Source organism: Osmerus eperlanus, chromosome 21 (genome assembly GCF_963692335.1).
Source record: "Osmerus eperlanus chromosome 21, fOsmEpe2.1, whole genome shotgun sequence".
NCBI classification, from domain to species: Eukaryota; Metazoa; Chordata; class Actinopteri; order Osmeriformes; family Osmeridae; genus Osmerus; species Osmerus eperlanus.
The window spans coordinates 6,442,046-6,458,359 of NC_085038.1; the positions used below are offsets into that span (position 1 = coordinate 6,442,046).

The 16,314-nt window shown below is 47.4% G+C and overlaps 1 protein-coding gene across 1 annotated transcript in view; it reads left to right on the forward strand.

The window, feature by feature from the left end:
- Nucleotides 1-16,314, forward strand: part of LOC134007559 (zinc finger protein GLI2-like) — a 47,813-nt gene that overhangs the window by 7,648 nt on the left and 23,851 nt on the right. The gene's annotated exons all lie outside the window — the stretch shown is intronic.

A 16,314-nucleotide genomic window follows, 5' to 3' on the forward strand; every position in this document is an offset into this window, starting at 1 on the left:
TTGAAAGACCTTGTTCTTACCTCCAGAGTATAAAAGTGATAAATTACTAAAAATGGCTGGTGGAGTTGTGGACGACATGGTCCTTCAAAGATTGATAAAGATGCAGATGGAAGGCTGCGTTTGAAGTGGTAATACAACTTGTGATTTAGTGACTTTTTTACTCTTTAATGAAGGTCTTGGTGGCCTGCCATGATAAAGAAATATTCATTAAATGTTAAAGACAGAACAAAGATTAAAATAGGCAATTCTTGCCTCAATTCTGGCATTGTTCCTGAAAAAAATGCCCAACTTGTGTATCCCTGAACTGATTTTTATAAGTCTCTTTGGTGCTACACGGAGTGAATTCGTTTTGTTGAAGAAAGATTCAGTAGAGGAAGAGGTTGACTAGAGTAACATTCTTTTAGAGGTTATATATTTGGTATTGGACATGCTTATCTGTAAAGAATTATTGCTGTATTATCCTCTACATCAATTAACCTCGACAACAAGGCAGTGCAACCGAAGTTACACTTTGTCAACAAACAAAAAATCCTTCATGTATGGAAAATGTCATACTGTACTGTTGATACAATTGTGTTGACTACATTCATTTTAATGTTGATGAAAAAAATGATTTGTTTGGTTAGGTATTATATGACAGAGGATGAGACAGAGAATACATGTCTTAAATATGTCAGTGAGTGTGTGATGACATCCTGGTCTTATGAGGCTGAGAGACCTTGTTTTTACCTCCAGAGAATATAAGTTATAAATTACTAAAACATGGCTGAGAGTGCCATGAAAGACATGGTCCTTTAGAGATTGACAAAGGGATTGAAGGTTACTTTTGAAGTGGTAATACAACTTGTGATCTAGTGACATAATTAATGAAGGTCTTGGTGGCCTGCCACAATCAAGAATTGGCAAAGAATTGTTTACAAGAGCAAATCAATGTAGGACACTGGACAAACAGATAGACAGAGACTTAAATGGGCAGTTGTAGGACACATGCATCACAATATCCTACTTTCACTTATACCAGACACTAGTTCGGTGACTACATGACTGAAATCATCAGTCCTGAGTAGGATGTATAGTGTGGTTTGTGATATGGAAACTTAAACAATTCACCTTTTGTTGTCAAGGATACGTTTCAGATCTTGAAGCATATGGTAATTAGGAAAACATTTGATCCCCTGTAGCCCCAGAATCTCAAGCCCTTTCCATTTAATCCCACCAGCGTTACTCAATGGAACCAATTCACACACATGCTGAGGTCATTGGTTTGAATATTGCCTTCTGAAGTGAGGGCCTTCACTTGGCCAATCATCTTCTGTGGCTAAGTCCTTCTGAGAGGGGCTTTAAACAAGGTTGATTTAACTTCCTAAGGGGGCCTTAGAGAGCTACTCTTATTACCAGGCCTCCACTGGCCTCCAGCCCTATGTCACCCTTTGCCACCCCACCACCTCAGTCCTACTCGGGGGCTCTGTGGGGACAAGGCTGGAGCTCTGTCTCCCTGCTTGCCCAGGATCCGGGCTGGCATCCAGGCTGGCTGGCTGGCTGGCTGGGTGGCTGCTCCCGGCTGCTCCTACTCTGGACTTGGGGCGTGGGAGCTGCCTGAATAGATGACATGATGCTGGGCGTAGCTGTACACAGGCAGGCATAGCGATGTGTATGTGTGATCGATGTCAACTAAGATCCACTGAGAATGGGATAGGAAATATAGCCGTGCATCGAGTAGAGCGGACGAGTCAATCCCTCGTTTGCAAATGTTCAAATTCAGCAATCGTTGAATAAACAAACGTTTAACTATTGTGCAGGTTGTGAGTTGCATAGTACAACGCTTATTTCTTAATGAAATTCAAATCAAAAAGCTCAATCTAAATAATTTCATAGCTAACAATTTTTTGCATGCTAGTACCCATTCTATTTGTTGTCCTATCTGTGTTCAACAAGTTAAGGAAATGTTGACATACTGTATAATCACCATCATTATCATGCAAGAGTTTTAAACCTGTATTCCTACGGCTAAAAACTCTCTCCATAACTCTTCTACTATCACTTATGCCACGTATTTTAAATCTCAATAAACGACATGCACTCGCACACCCCGAAACAGCCTTGTGTCCTGTTGTCCAATAGGATCTCGGCGAAGCAACTCCAAGCACACACCTTCAATGGAGGGACCACTGTTGTCTGCCACAACGCACAGACAGAGCAATTACTTATCACAGTAATATGCATTATTATTCCTGTTGCCAGACACAGATAAGTGAATATGCAGTATGAGAGGGAGCGGGAGAAGAGACAAGGTCCTTGAACCCGAGAGTGCATTCCCAGGCAGGCTGAGCAGAAAAGTAGACAATTGTAATATACTGCTTCTGTTCCTGCTCTTTATTGTCACTGGGTAGTTTACCGTGGGCCGCAGATTTCTTGTCACCTAAGTCATGCCCACCTCTGAGAGCAGGCGGCACTCCTATTACCGCCGGCCCATTTTATATTCCCATCCCACGTTATTTATTCAGAACAATTTCCTCACTATCAAAGGACACGGTTAATGCCGAGTTTTAATATGTTATTTACACATAAAAAACACGCTATTTACAGCTCTCTGTGTGTGCAGAGGGGAAAAACGAATGGCCCACCGCACCCCTCCGATCTGTTATATCAGAGTTTAACAATCTGGATTGCTAATAGAACCATTTATCATGGAGCGGTCATTTATTTTATGTTAGCAGCCCAGGTCTGGCTCCCAGAGGTCTATGGAAATGGGATGCATATAATGAACTCAAGTAAGAGTCACTTTGTTTAAAAGTGAAAACACGGCGCAAGTCAATTAAAATGGGCCCAGGTGCTGGGCTCTGTCTGTTCCTTTTGATGATAGTCCTCTGGCCGCCGCGGCTGAGGACCATAGCTCCTCACTCTGTTTTTATTTAGGTGGAGGTGATGGAAACGGGCCTGTAAAAACCTGGCCCGTGACTGCTGGACTGTAGCCCGGGTTGTTTATTGAGGCATGGCCTCCGCTGTGACGTTGATGGCCAGGTCGGGCCGGGCTTGGACTGTCCTGGCCTGGCTCAGTCTGGTCTGAGAACCCCCCCCACGCACACACACACACACACACACACACACATACTTCTCTGTGCAGCCGCCTCTGACTGCAGCCCATTAATGAATTTAAATGAGGGCCTGTATTTCCTCTGACAGCATGCATCTGTCTGGTGAGAGAGGCCGCATGTAGACTGGAAGTCTTTATGAGATTTCATGGATTTTTATGAATTCAAATTCGTCTGAGGACATTTACAGAAGTCCTATATTCTGTAAATTATACGCAAATTCCCTTATTCTACCAGTATTATTATTTATTTTTTAAACAATATATTATTTGACTCCTTTTGACTGGCAAGGTGTAAACAGCACATTTCTCATTATTCTGTTTTTGTGTACGAGTTTTGTGACAATGGTTTAAGGAAAAGGGCAAGCTTTGTTTGCAAAGGATTAAGCTATTGTATCCCTCCCTGTCCTCTCTGTGTGTGCCTCTAAACTAGGCCAGCGGAGTGGGGTGTTGGTAATGATTTGATTAACTGGCTTTGGTGGCTCGTGACATATATCTTGCTGAGAGTGAGTTTGTCATCTGAAAGGGAGATTGATGCGGTGCTGTATGAGTCTCCGTCTGCCCCCCTCCCTCCTTTCCCCCCCCCCCCCCCACCTGCCTCTTTCTGCTGAGTCGGTTGGGTCCATAGGGAGGATGCCAAGTACTTAGCACCTCCCAGTCTGCACTGGTGGCCCTGGGGCCCGGGCCTAAACAGCCTCACTGTCCAACTGCTCTAGCAGAACCAGCAGGGCCCAAACAATGGAGATATCTTCATCTTTAAATCCTGCTTCCTCAGAAAGAGGATACTTTGCTAATACCCCGTCTTTTCTCCAGGGTAAAAAGACTGGAAACACTCTCTAAGTGACTTAGCTTTGTGACTATCTGAACATGGCTGCTATTAAGGTTCACACAGGTCCCATCGTGCCCCTGTGTTGGTGTACAGGAGAGGAAAGGCCTTGGCCAGGTGCTCATTAGAGACAATGAAAGGATTAGTTTGATTAGAGGAGTCCCCCACAGTAGACAAAGGGACCATGGCTAGATGGATGGAGAGGAGGCTAGCTGTGTAAATAGTGCTTTAAGAGAGGTGTGTTAGCGATAAGGACAGTTTCTTTATCACCTCAGCGGAGTGCGACAGTGAGTAATTGACGGAGGCTGGATGCGCAGGCCCTCCGCTGCACATGAGCTGCACAGGGAGCACTCGGGGGTCAGGCCGCTGGCAGAGAGAAATGCGCCCAAAAAAGCTCTGCGTCCACCTCCTACTCCAAAAGGACGGCCACTAATCTTCCTGAGAAGGGAATTTCTTTTATTTTTTTCCCCCTTCTGTCTAAATGAGGCCCTTCCAGGGGTGGGTTCACAGGCCCTGTGAGAAGCAGCAGGAGAAAGGAGCCCCCTGACATTGGGGAAGGCTTACTTAGATAGCTGCTCCCAGACTAGCTGCTCATTCAGAACAACCCTCTCATCCTTTGGAGGTAATATTCCAGCATGGTACAACTCTGTATCTAACTTGGAAAACATAATATAGCCCAACAAGACAGAGAATTCCTCTCAGATAAATGTCTGAGTTGAAATACGCAATAACATGGTAGAATCCATTGGACCTTGTGCTTTATATTACATAACCATCAGTTTAAGATAGTTGAAGTCGTGTGGAGTTTAATGCTGTGTAGAGGTGACTGCCCTTCAACAGAGGAAAAAGTATTTCCATCTTTCCCACATGGAAACACTCTTGTATCAAGGCCAGAGAGTACACAGAATAATCTTGGTAATGGGATTTGTGCACACATACACATTTCTGGGGCTCTTTGTAAACATTTAACTTGATAGCTTTCCAAGATGCCCTCATCTCTTTAATCTTGAATTTAACTTGGGGGACTAGCTGCTCTGGAGGGCCTTTAAGATTAGATATACTAAGTGAAGGCAGAGTGTTTTCTTATTTTTAAGTCCATTTATAGGCCAGCAGTTGATTGCAGGATAAAAAAAAGAAAAAAAAAGAAAACACACACAGGGTCTTTCTCTAATTTTTTGCGTAAAAAAAATGTTTTTGTGCCGGAGCCCACTCATTAAGGGGGCAGCTTTAAGAATAAATGGCCTGGATATTGAAGATATAATCAAGAGACCTATGTGATTTAGTCTTTTATTGAATTAGTCACAGGGACTTCATCCGGAAGCTTTAAGCATTTTCACTGCTACACTGCCAGAACTGAAACTCACAGTAGGCTTCTTGTGTATTTGTTACTGGGCCAGAATATGTTTGATAGAGACAAATCCTTCAAAAAAGATACTCGGCTAGTTTTTTTTCACTCTTTTCCCGTATTCTCTTGTTGTATCATCCCAGATAAACCTTTTATTATAAACCTATCAAATCCGATCTGTTCAATTGGTCCTCTTAATCCCAGGATGTACAGTAACTGTCAGCTTTGGGCTAAGTCTGGAGATGGAAATCTTTCAGAGCCGTTAGCGTTAGCATGCACTGATCCCAAAAACAACATGCTACATTCCTGGAGATTTACAAGTGTTGGGAGAGATGTTGAGAGCGATATATGGATGCTTTAGGGGATTAAGGCAAGCTCCCCCACCTCCTTTTCTCTTTTCTTTCAAGAACCAGAATGCCATTCCCAGTGTGTTCTTATTTGTCCCTTACTGCCCTCTGTTCACTGCTGAAAAAGATCCATTACTGTTTAAGGTATTTTGCTGATGAGATGGGCCCAGCAGCATTGACAGTCAAAGACTAAAGGAACCAAGCTCAGATAAGCACTGTGTTTCCTCTCAGAAACCCGCTATCTCTCTCATTCAGCCTCACTTCACTGACACACCTACAGTGCAAGGAAATGTGCAATGAAAAATATGTTGAGCCATTCCCACACTGTCTTTAATTTGTGAAGGACGGTGAACGAGGGAACAAGAAAGGAAACAACCATTTTGGTATGGAACGCACCCCGGAAAAAACTGGGGCGCCCCGCAGCACCCAGACCACAGTCTGATCTCTAGCCCTCCCCCAGGGCTGAGCACTGGAACTCAGAGCACCAGCCCAGCCTGGCAGTGTTAGCTCACTGTCTGACAGCCTGTGGATAACCCCAGTAATAATAAACAGTTAGGGAGGAGACAGTGGGAGAGAAGGAGAGCTGAGCGGAAGGTTGCAGTCAGCGTGGCCTGGGGGAGTGCTGTGCCTCCTTGTGTAAACAGGTCAGGGCATGGGACACTGGAGAGGACCTGGCCAAGGCGTCTAGCCTCAGACCAGTCTGACCGACCAGGCTGTTTTCATTGCGGCCCTCAGACCCACACACACATCTGCCCTGGGCGGAATGAAAACACCACATGTGTGTGTGTGTGTGTTGGTTTAACTTGTGACCTGTACAGTAAACCGAGGGTCACTTCACCGTGATACTGTGTCCCATTCCGAGGCATGGAACGTGAACCTGCCGGATCAGGGTTTGTCTGGCCACGTAAGATACCATACTATTTTCTCCTGTACGGTACGCGTGCTACTGTGCTCAGGCCCTTTCTGGCAATGGCATTAACAGGCTAAATGTCAGAAAGTGAAAGAAAACAGAAAGAGAGAGAGACTGTTCCTCCCACAGCCTCTCACCAGCCTGTGTCCCTGTGGGAGTTCTGGAGCTCCCCAGGCTCCTCCCTCTGAGCTGAGGTCCAGGGTCTTAGGAGGAACACCAGGCAACCGGTCTGCAGGTCCACTCATGTGGTACAGATCTGATGTGCCTACCCAGCCAGAACAGAAGCCATCAAGCACCAGCCAGCATTAACAAATCACCGCGGTCCGCGGGGCGAGAGGCCGCCTTTGTGTTGCGTGTTCGCCCCGCACAATCCTCATTTGCATCATGGAGGGAGTGGATTTACGGGTGTTCGAGGAGAGGAATTAGGGAAGGAGACTGGAAGACACCCTTCAGTGAGGTTTTGGGTGTAAAGAAGAAAACACATTCCTTCCAGTTTTGTAATTGTTATGTTTTATCTGGGGTTGTATTGACATTGACGTTCCTGAGGAATCAGTGTCTCTGTCAGGTTTGGCTGAGCTCTAGGTGATGTTCCTCCGCTCCAGTCATGCCTCAGGTCTGTCCCAGCTCAGGAAGACTCTCAGGCACCAGGCAGCCGGCCCAGAGAGGAGTGGCATGGTCCAGACAAACACCAAACCCATAACTAGCGCTGGGTTCAGTCTGATACCACTCACAATGGATAGCCATACACACTTGACACTGCAACTCTGACATGCAAGAGGTGAGGAAGTACCTGTGCCTGAGGACCTGAACCACTTCTGTCCCCGTAAATGTATAAAGCCATGAAACTGGATCAATAATACAACGATTCTCCAGAAAAGCATTAGTGAAGGTTTTGTGGAAGTATTCAGTGACCTTTACTCTGAAGGACCAAAACATATGTATTTAAAACATAATACAAAAACGAATGATGATTCCTACCCTATTTTTCACATTCAGTTCAGTTATTCCTGAAGCAATGGAGGAATGTTTCATTTAAGAGGTAAGGATGGCACAAAGAGTTGATGAGGAAATATTTCCCATCCTCAGCATGTGCCCGTTCCTAATTCCATTTGACAAAAGAAAGAAAGAAGGAAAGAGCGGTGTGTGTGTGTGTGGGGGGGGGGGGGGGTGGAGGGGGGGGGGGTGGAGGACATGAGAAAGCAGTGGGCTGAGGCGGAGACACAGGGGGCAGGCAGCCTGGGTGGGTGGGGCACAGGGGGCTGTGTTTGGATCAACAATAAGACCCCACATCCATTCAGCCCCCCTGGTTCAGTTGTCCATCATAATGACATGTGATTTGGTTTGGATTTTAAGGCGGGTGAGGGGTAACACGCCTGTTTCCCATGCGGTTTCCCCCATACAGAGAGGAAAATGTTGCCTCCACGAGGCAATTTATCTTTGCACGGCAATCAAGGGAAAATCTGACTTATTACATGGATATTTGATCTAGCGGGAAATGAGGTCATTTTTTATGGACATTTATCATTCTTGGACCATTCCCACGATGATATTGTCCATTTGGATCCTTTTTGAGACATTCCAAGTTGCATTACTGTTAAGTAAACAAACGTTGTCCTCTACTCTATCCATATGGCAATATACAACTTCAGAGGCATTGAGAGCGCCGTGAACACATTTCCAGTTATTTGAAATAAGAGGAGGCAAACTAATTGCCTTGTAACTGTGAGGGCAAACAGCTGGAGATTAGTAATAACCACTCACTAGGACTGGCGCAGTTTGAATCAAAGCTCACATACAGTAAGAATCAACGTCAAGCTATGTATGTTTCTGTTAATTAGCAATCATCACAAATTGTTGGGCAGGTAATGCGTTTAACCAGCACAGCCAGAGTGAGAATTGTAAGGTTTCAGTTACAAAATCCTGAAACTGTGTAAACCTGACCCACCTTTTCCCATCGTCAGTAGTCCATGTCCGCTGTTTAAACCTTGTCAAGACAGAGCTGTTTATTTTCTCATCTTAAACTTATTCAGGAATATTTTCTCTCATAAACACATTACTTTAAATGGTTTCCTATTAACCAGTCTCTTTCTCTCCCTCAGAGAGCCTACATGATTTGGGCCTCTAGAAAAAGGCGCTTTGTTAAAGTTGGCATCCGCTAGCACATATGCTTATACACACTCAAAGTAAAGTAAATAATCATCCTTTTTTAAATGAGTTAAATGAGCATATTACTTTAAAATACACACATGGCTCTAGATTGAGGTTATCTACTAGCTTCAGTGGATTTAAAGAAGGAAAAAAACAAACGAGACAAAATGATGATGATCAAATTGCCCCCAGTTGAAGACATCCCTTCCCCTTTTGCCTGACAAAAGACCCACCTTTGTATAAACTCCTTTGTAGTTTGTAATGGCGGTTTCCCCCTCTCCTCCTTCACCACTGCCCCCCCCCCCCCCCTCCCCTCTTCTCCTCCCCCTGGCCTGAAGGCTACCCTAGGACAGGAATGATCCGCCATTGCGTCAGGAACAGGCTTGAAGCTAACTAAAATACCCAGTGGCACTTGAGTGAAGTGGCATGGTTGCCCACGGTATGGGCCTCCATTGAGGGCTGAGAGGGTGAAGTCGGGGGGGGGGTGAAGAGAGAGTAAATAGTGAGTGATTGATCTGTTTCTACTAATGACTTGGCAGCTGTTCAGATTACACCAACGGCATGCTAAAAATAAGATGGAGGTAGACTTTTCAATCTACAATGATTTCAGAGGTTTCAACTCTTAACCCATGGGTTCACACTAAGGTTAGAAGGTTTTAAATAACATAATTTTCATCTTGTTAAAATGTTTGGAATGTCCAAGTACTTCTCTATTCCTACAGTTTACAGAAGTCACACTGAGTGGGAACAATTGTGTGTGCAACAGTAGCCAGAGGGTGAGTGAAGTGGGTGTAATGACACATTTATCATTGACAGGTAATCTCGATCATAGTCAGCCTGACAACTTGTCTGTACTGTTACCAACCGGCTTGTGGTGTAGTCACAGTGAACCAGCCTTCTGTTTTGGATAGGAACCTAGAGTACTTCAGCACTCCTGGTCCTGGTCCTGGTCCTGGTCCTGGTCCTGGTCCTGGTCTTGGTCTTGGTTCTGGTCATGTAACTAGGCTTGGGTTGGCAATACCAGGCCCCATGACTGGGCTCATAGCACAACAAAGAATGAGCTTTCCTCTAAGATGTCTCATTAGGGCTATCTGAACTGTGGTGAGCTTGCTAACTATTGGTTGTGATGAATGAAAAAAAAATACTTACCTCATTTGGAAACAAACACAACTTGTTCTGTTCCACAAGAATGCTTGTGGAACAGTGCTTTAAACGTATTGAATTTTAATAAATGCAAAAAGAGAAAAAATGTGAACATTGAATTGTCATTTGTCTGTATTCTAGGGCCTGAAGTAAAAAATGGGGCTAATGGAAGCTGTGGGTTTGCAATGTCTCTAAATATTGGAGAAGGCCAATGGCTCTCCTATGAACTAATTGTAGGAGTAACACGCTTTGTCTTCTACTGGATGGTTGTGTGTAAAAGCTAATTAGCCACCAAACCAGGCCAAGCACAGACTAGAATAAGGTCAGAAAGCAAAGCATGCACATTAGGGCTCTGCTCATTAATACTATATCCCTTTTATTAAAGGGCCACAAAGCTATTTATGCACATCATTCATAGTGGGTCACCACCAACCACAAACGAGAATCATTGCCAAGTATAAGACTTTTTCAAAATACAGATAGCCCTCGATTTCTATTCACATCTCAATACAAATATTCCTGGCGGCACCTTTAAACCCACGTCCCACGTTTCGAATCAGTACCTGCACTTAAAAGCGCCTGAAAGTGAAATGAAGTGATCACTTCCTGTGGCGTCATTCTTCATTGTCGGAGTGTGGAGTCGCCAAGGTCTCTGTTGATCTTCCTCCCTGGGATGAGAGGTCTGACTCAGGCTTTAATTGTGTGCTCCGCTCTCATTGTGTGGGCAGCCTTTTCCCTCAGTAAGCACTTTATCATGACACACTGCGCTGTTTGCCTGGTTTTGTGCCCCTGCCATTGGTATTCAGCTACTGAATTGTAGGGGTCAGAGGTGGCCCATTGGGGATGTGTTGGAGAGCCTCTTGGAGAGTCTTCGCTGGAGAGGCCGGAGGAGAAGGTCCCAGCGGTCTTTAGAAAGAGCCGCCCCGGCACCGCCCAGGCCTCCGCACGCAGCGCTAGATCAATATTACACAGTGCTGAGGAAGCTCCAGCGTATTGTTGCAAGTGTGCACAAGCTCGTTCGACAATGTTTGCCCGAATGTTAAACAGATTTGGGCTAGTGTTTGCGGCTAGTGAGCTCAGCTGGACAGCGAGCCAGGGAGAGGGTGTTACTTCAGGCCGTGGACAGACCCTAACTAGCGCCACGTGGAGGCTACACGGGGGGGGGGTTGGATTGGCCGTTTCTTCTTTCTCTGCACTCCCCTGCGGTGTGCTCCTATGTGTGGGCAGCTGCCTGTCTGTGGAGCCGGAGGGAGCCACAGCGCTGAGAGGGACGAGACGGGGACAGCGGTCCCCGGGATGAGCTAACGAAGATGTGGGGACAGCCAGCGGTGAAGCAGGGTCACGGCAGAGATGCATGGTTCTGTCAGGGAGGCCGGGCCTCGGGGTCGGCTTCCACCACGTCTACACCGGAACACACAGCAGCTCCACACAGCCCCTCGCCGACACACACCGCAAACTCTCGAGAAGAAGAAAAAAGACAAGTCAAGTAAAGAAACACAGCTGGATGGAAAAGTTTCTGGGCGTGGCGTGCTGGGGCGGGCGGGTGGCGAGGGGGGTGGAGTAAAGTTGTGCTTTTATGAGGGCGAAGGACTTATTTAGTAAAACACACTTGATGTAAAAGCATTTGAAGACAAATTCAAGCGGCCCCAAGCAGACAGTCAGGGAGAGGGTCTCCAGCTGTGAAGAACTCCGCACCCCCCTCCCGCCAAAACTCCCCCTCTGTGACCAATGCCCCTTGCACAGTCTCGGCACAGGCATCCAAACGGACCGGGGGCATCCGCACCCCGCAGCTGGTTCTCATTTGGCTTTTTACGAGAAAGTCCCTGGCTGAGTTAGCCTCCCCAAGGCCCGTTGAAGGAACGCTAAGCTGTGTCAACTGTAACAGCCTAGTTGAGTTTCATAGCCTCTGAATGTCCACTACACTCTGTAGAGCTGAAGGGACTCTGTGGGGATTAGAATATCAATTCCCCCTCTGTCTCCCTCCTGACCACACCTCTATAATAGAGAGGGAGAGCCAGAGAGAAAGATGATGGAAGGAGGGGAGGGAGAGTGCTTGGGCAGGTCACCGTGAAGAAGCTCTTTGTTTGGAGGGATAGCGTTTGGATAAGCTTAGACCTAGGGGTCAGAGGTTACCAGTGGGGGGAGAAAGGCAGGCCGATCGACTCAGATGCATGCTTTCACACAGATAATCTCAAATAACCCCAGTGAGGAATAGGAGCTGTCGTCTCCACGCACCCTGTTCTCTGAGAGTGCCCATAGCTCTGTTTGAAGGGCTTAGTCCAAGTACAGCTCTCCATCTTGAGTAGACCCATGAGTTCTCTTCAAACATCCCTGGAAGCCAGGAAGAGGAGTGGAACTCAGTTTTTTCCCCCAGTAGGAAAGTGTCCGGGGGCAAACAAACAAACAAACTGAAGAGGGAAACCGTGCCGGGGGACGTTGTCATAAATATAGACACACCTCAGATTCCTTTGTTTCCCATCCAGTCGCAGTTGCACATTTCACCTGGCAGGTCACGGGCGGTGTCCCAGAGAGTGAGAGGAGCGTTTGAGAGGACTGCTGAGACGACAGGGGTTTGTGAGTGAGCTCTATTTCGGTGTGTTTGGAGGCAGCTCTCGCCGCCTCTGCTGAGCGTCCCGGGAGCGTGAAGGGGCCCGAGGCCGGGAGCAGACGGCTATTTCTGCCCCGCGCATCATCCATCACCGCCAGGAGCGTACACAATGAGGAGGAGGAGAAGAAAAGAACAGCACATCATTCAGAACAGTCCCGCCATTGTTTTCCTTTCATTGTCCCTTGTCCCTCCCTCCAACATCCCGCATCACAGAGACTAGTCAGTGAGTTAAGGATCCAGCCTTATTAACTAAGATACCTCCCAGCAGGCTGTAGAGAGCCATGTGCAAATCACTTGTCTTATTTAGGTGGTATTTTTAGAAGTTTACGCAGGTTTTTTTTTCTCAGATGAACTAGGTTTGGGTTTAATTTACTGATGGGCCATTGGAGTCATTTTCCATTTGGCTACTTCCCGCCTTCTCTGAAGTGTAATCCCAGCCGCCCCCAAGAAAGGGTTTCAGCGGGGTAATATGAATGTTAGCAAGGGAGCACCGTGACAGCCCCAGTAGCGACAATTTAATTCATTGTATTTTAATTATCGCTCTCATTCACCAGGTACAACTCTTCCTTGGCTTCTTTCGACAGCCTACCTTTTATCACTGAGCAGTCTTAAAGATAATAAACTTTTGGTTTAAGGTAATTACTTAATCTCGACAAACCTGTGTGTTAAGCAGTGCTATTAAGCGAGGGAGTGATAAATCAGGACACGGTAGAGGTGGGTGATTACTGCGTGGTGTAATCAGTCTTTGAGACCCTTGCCGTCTTAAGTACCTAAATTACACAAACAGCATGCTAACAACACGGCGCTTGTCGTGTGGGCTGGCGTGTGCGCGTTGTGTTCCATGTGTGTGTGTGTGTGTGTGTGTGTGGGGGGGGGGGGGGCGGGGGGGGGGTGTAAAGAGGAGGCCCCCATCAGCACCCCAGCTCTGTTTGTTAATGCCAGCCAGACGCCCCCACGCTCACCTTCAGCACCGTGATGCATGGAGGTTATTAGGAGGTGGCCCCAGCCCATCTGACAGAGGCTGATAACCACCCCCCTCTCTCTCCACCCCACCCTCCACACCCCCTTGCCTCTGTCAGGGCCCACGTCTGCGCGCTATGGGGCTGCTCTCACAGCTGGGGGCTGGGCTTCGCGAGGGCATGCTGGGCAGGGCGGCTGGGCTGAGCTAGGCAGGGTCAGACGCATAGCTATTAATAAGGCTAAAGCTGTCCGAAGTGTACCTCGCCACCGACATCATTACCCAGCATGCATTTCGGAGTGGGGCCGTCTGTGTGTGTGTGTGTGTGTGTAGAAGTTGTGTGTAGTTAGGATTGCTGCCAGCTTCTTCTGCTGGAATTTCCTGTCTGACTGTAATTTCCCCCGTCATTCTGCGAGAAGACAGAAACACTTTTTAATTTCACCACTGAGGCTTTGCCTCTCAGGGTATCGTTACTGCCGTTAACTTCTCAGAGAGAGAGAAGTCTCAAGCCACCTCCAGACCAGAGCTCAGTTCAGTTAGGACACAATGAGGATTTCTGCATACCTCTCTGCTGAGATGGAGGCAATAAGACCATCATCATCTGGTTACAGATCCACATGTCTGCACCTGGAGAAAAACTGAGAGATTTACTCACTACTAAGCACGGCATTACAGTAGCATTGGGTCTACTTGCATAAATACCTTTCAGTGAAAGACTGAGGGGCTTGAAAGGGTTTTACCCACCATCAATGATGTCTAAAAAAACACAGGTGCACAAACATACAAACTGCACAAAAGTTGTTCACCAGCCATCTGCTCACACCAAAGAGTTAGCGATGAAGTCCGTTGGACCTTGGCTTTCCCATGTTTCCGACCGACGGCTCGGTCAGTGCGGTCTTAAGAATCCTGTGTGTCTGCATGTACGGAGGGGGGGGGGGGGTTGGGTTTGGAGGAGGGGGTGGTGACTATGAAAAAGCGCGTGGGCCTGCTGCGGTGTTCTCCCAGATGTGAAAACAAATGTTATCACCCTAAGACTAATAGATGTGAGGGCCTAAACCCAACAGTGCCGTGCCCAGGGGGGATTGGGCCCAGTAAATCAGGTAAACGCGCCTCTTGAACTCTCCAGAGCGCTCGCCTTTTGTTCTTCCTGTGGCGTGTGAACAATGGAGCTGTCTGGGTGATAGAATAAGCTTGCCTGGTCAACTCAACACTACCCCAAAACCACCCCCAACCTCCTCTCCCAGTCCCTGCAGTACAACCCAGTGCCGACTGGCCCGAGACACACAGGAGACAATGACGGTGCCTGCTGCCTACAGCCTCTCATGGGGGGAGGGGAGAGTCTCCACAGCCATCTCCTCAAGTGGAGAGACCTTTTGTGGACACACGAGAAAATGTAAGACCAGGCATGAAAGCAAGGGCCTGAATTAGCCTCTAACCTGTGTAAATATGCAAGACGCCGGTGGGCTTCCGAATAGCTCTGAACAGACCAGCGTGGCCTGTGCTTGGCCACAGCCATCCGTTAAGGGCACAATCCCGTCGTGACGGGAGCCAGTCCACCTCGTCATGTTTTGGTGACCTAGATCCGGCTACCTCTTTGTCTGGAGCCCCCATCCCCCCCCACCCCCACCCCTCTCTGCCATGCCGCACCCCACCCCTCGCCCCCACCCAACCTCCCTGGCTCAGAGCGTTCATTCTGGGTCCACCAGCCCCCAAAACCATTAAGTTGGGACACACTTTGAATGTGCCTGCTTGGCTGGTCGACCCACTCCACACACTCCCACTAGGCTATTATACTGGTGACTACACTTTAGTGTGGAAATTGTCAGCCCATTCCAACACAGGAAGAACACAGTAGTGAGTAGTCAGCTTGGTTAGATAAGACTTACACGACACAGGAGTACAGTAAACACATTGTTGTGTGTCGAGTTAGGGAAAGATTTACTAAGGTATATCCATGTTTCGTTAGAAACAGCTGTAGGACATTATTGTTGTGCTGCTGGAGTTTTGAACATCAGGTGTGCTTTATGGTGTTTTTGATCAATTAAATACAACCCTGCGGGGCTTTTTCCGTGACAAACACTCGAAAGGAGAAATATGACTTTGAGTCACGCTAAGCTTTAAACACAGGCCTGTCTAGAAGGCTGCTTCTCTCAGAGCTACAGTGTGTCTACATTCTGGTACGACACAGTCATCCTTCAGTGATAGAAAACATCATCCTCGCTTAACACACACCACTATGACGTCCTGGAGTGCAAAAGTAGACAGTACTCTATGTTTACTCTTCTCAGTATATTGTATTCACAAGAGGCTGAGTACTTTTGGTTCTCTCTAAACAAAATAAAGCGAGGGCCAACGTGAAAGCGTCGGCCATCTTGAGACTAAACGTTTGCCCTGAAATAAGCCCTATTAAATCAGGCTCTGAGGCATTGTGCAGAGCAGAGCAGACCAACTGGAGTGGGGCCATTTCCTGGCCTCTGGGACAAGCCTGTCCATCATGTTGTCAGGAGCAGAGTGAGAGGAATGGCCTTGGAATGCTGACTCACACAGGCTTTGTCCCCGTGCTGGGGCTGGAGGCCTGGGCTCGGGCCCCGGGAGGCCCCTCCTGTGCATGGCAGGTACAGATAATGATCCGTGGCCCTGACCCCTCCGCTCCATGCTCCCAGGTCACCCCTGACTCCCGCTGGTGCGAGTGATGCCCAAAGAATTTTAATAGGATCCAGAGATCAGCTGGCCTGGCCCACCCCTTTTCTCTACTCTTCCTGTCCTGCACAACTCTCCTCTTCCCCGCTCCTCCCCTCTTCTCTCCTCTTCTCCCCTCTCCACTCCCCTTTTTCTCTCCTCTCATCTCAGCAGCAGCAGAAACATGTCATACTGGTTTACAATTAGGGGGTCAGACATTAATGGATGGAAATGTTCCCCATTGGGAACATTTCACACA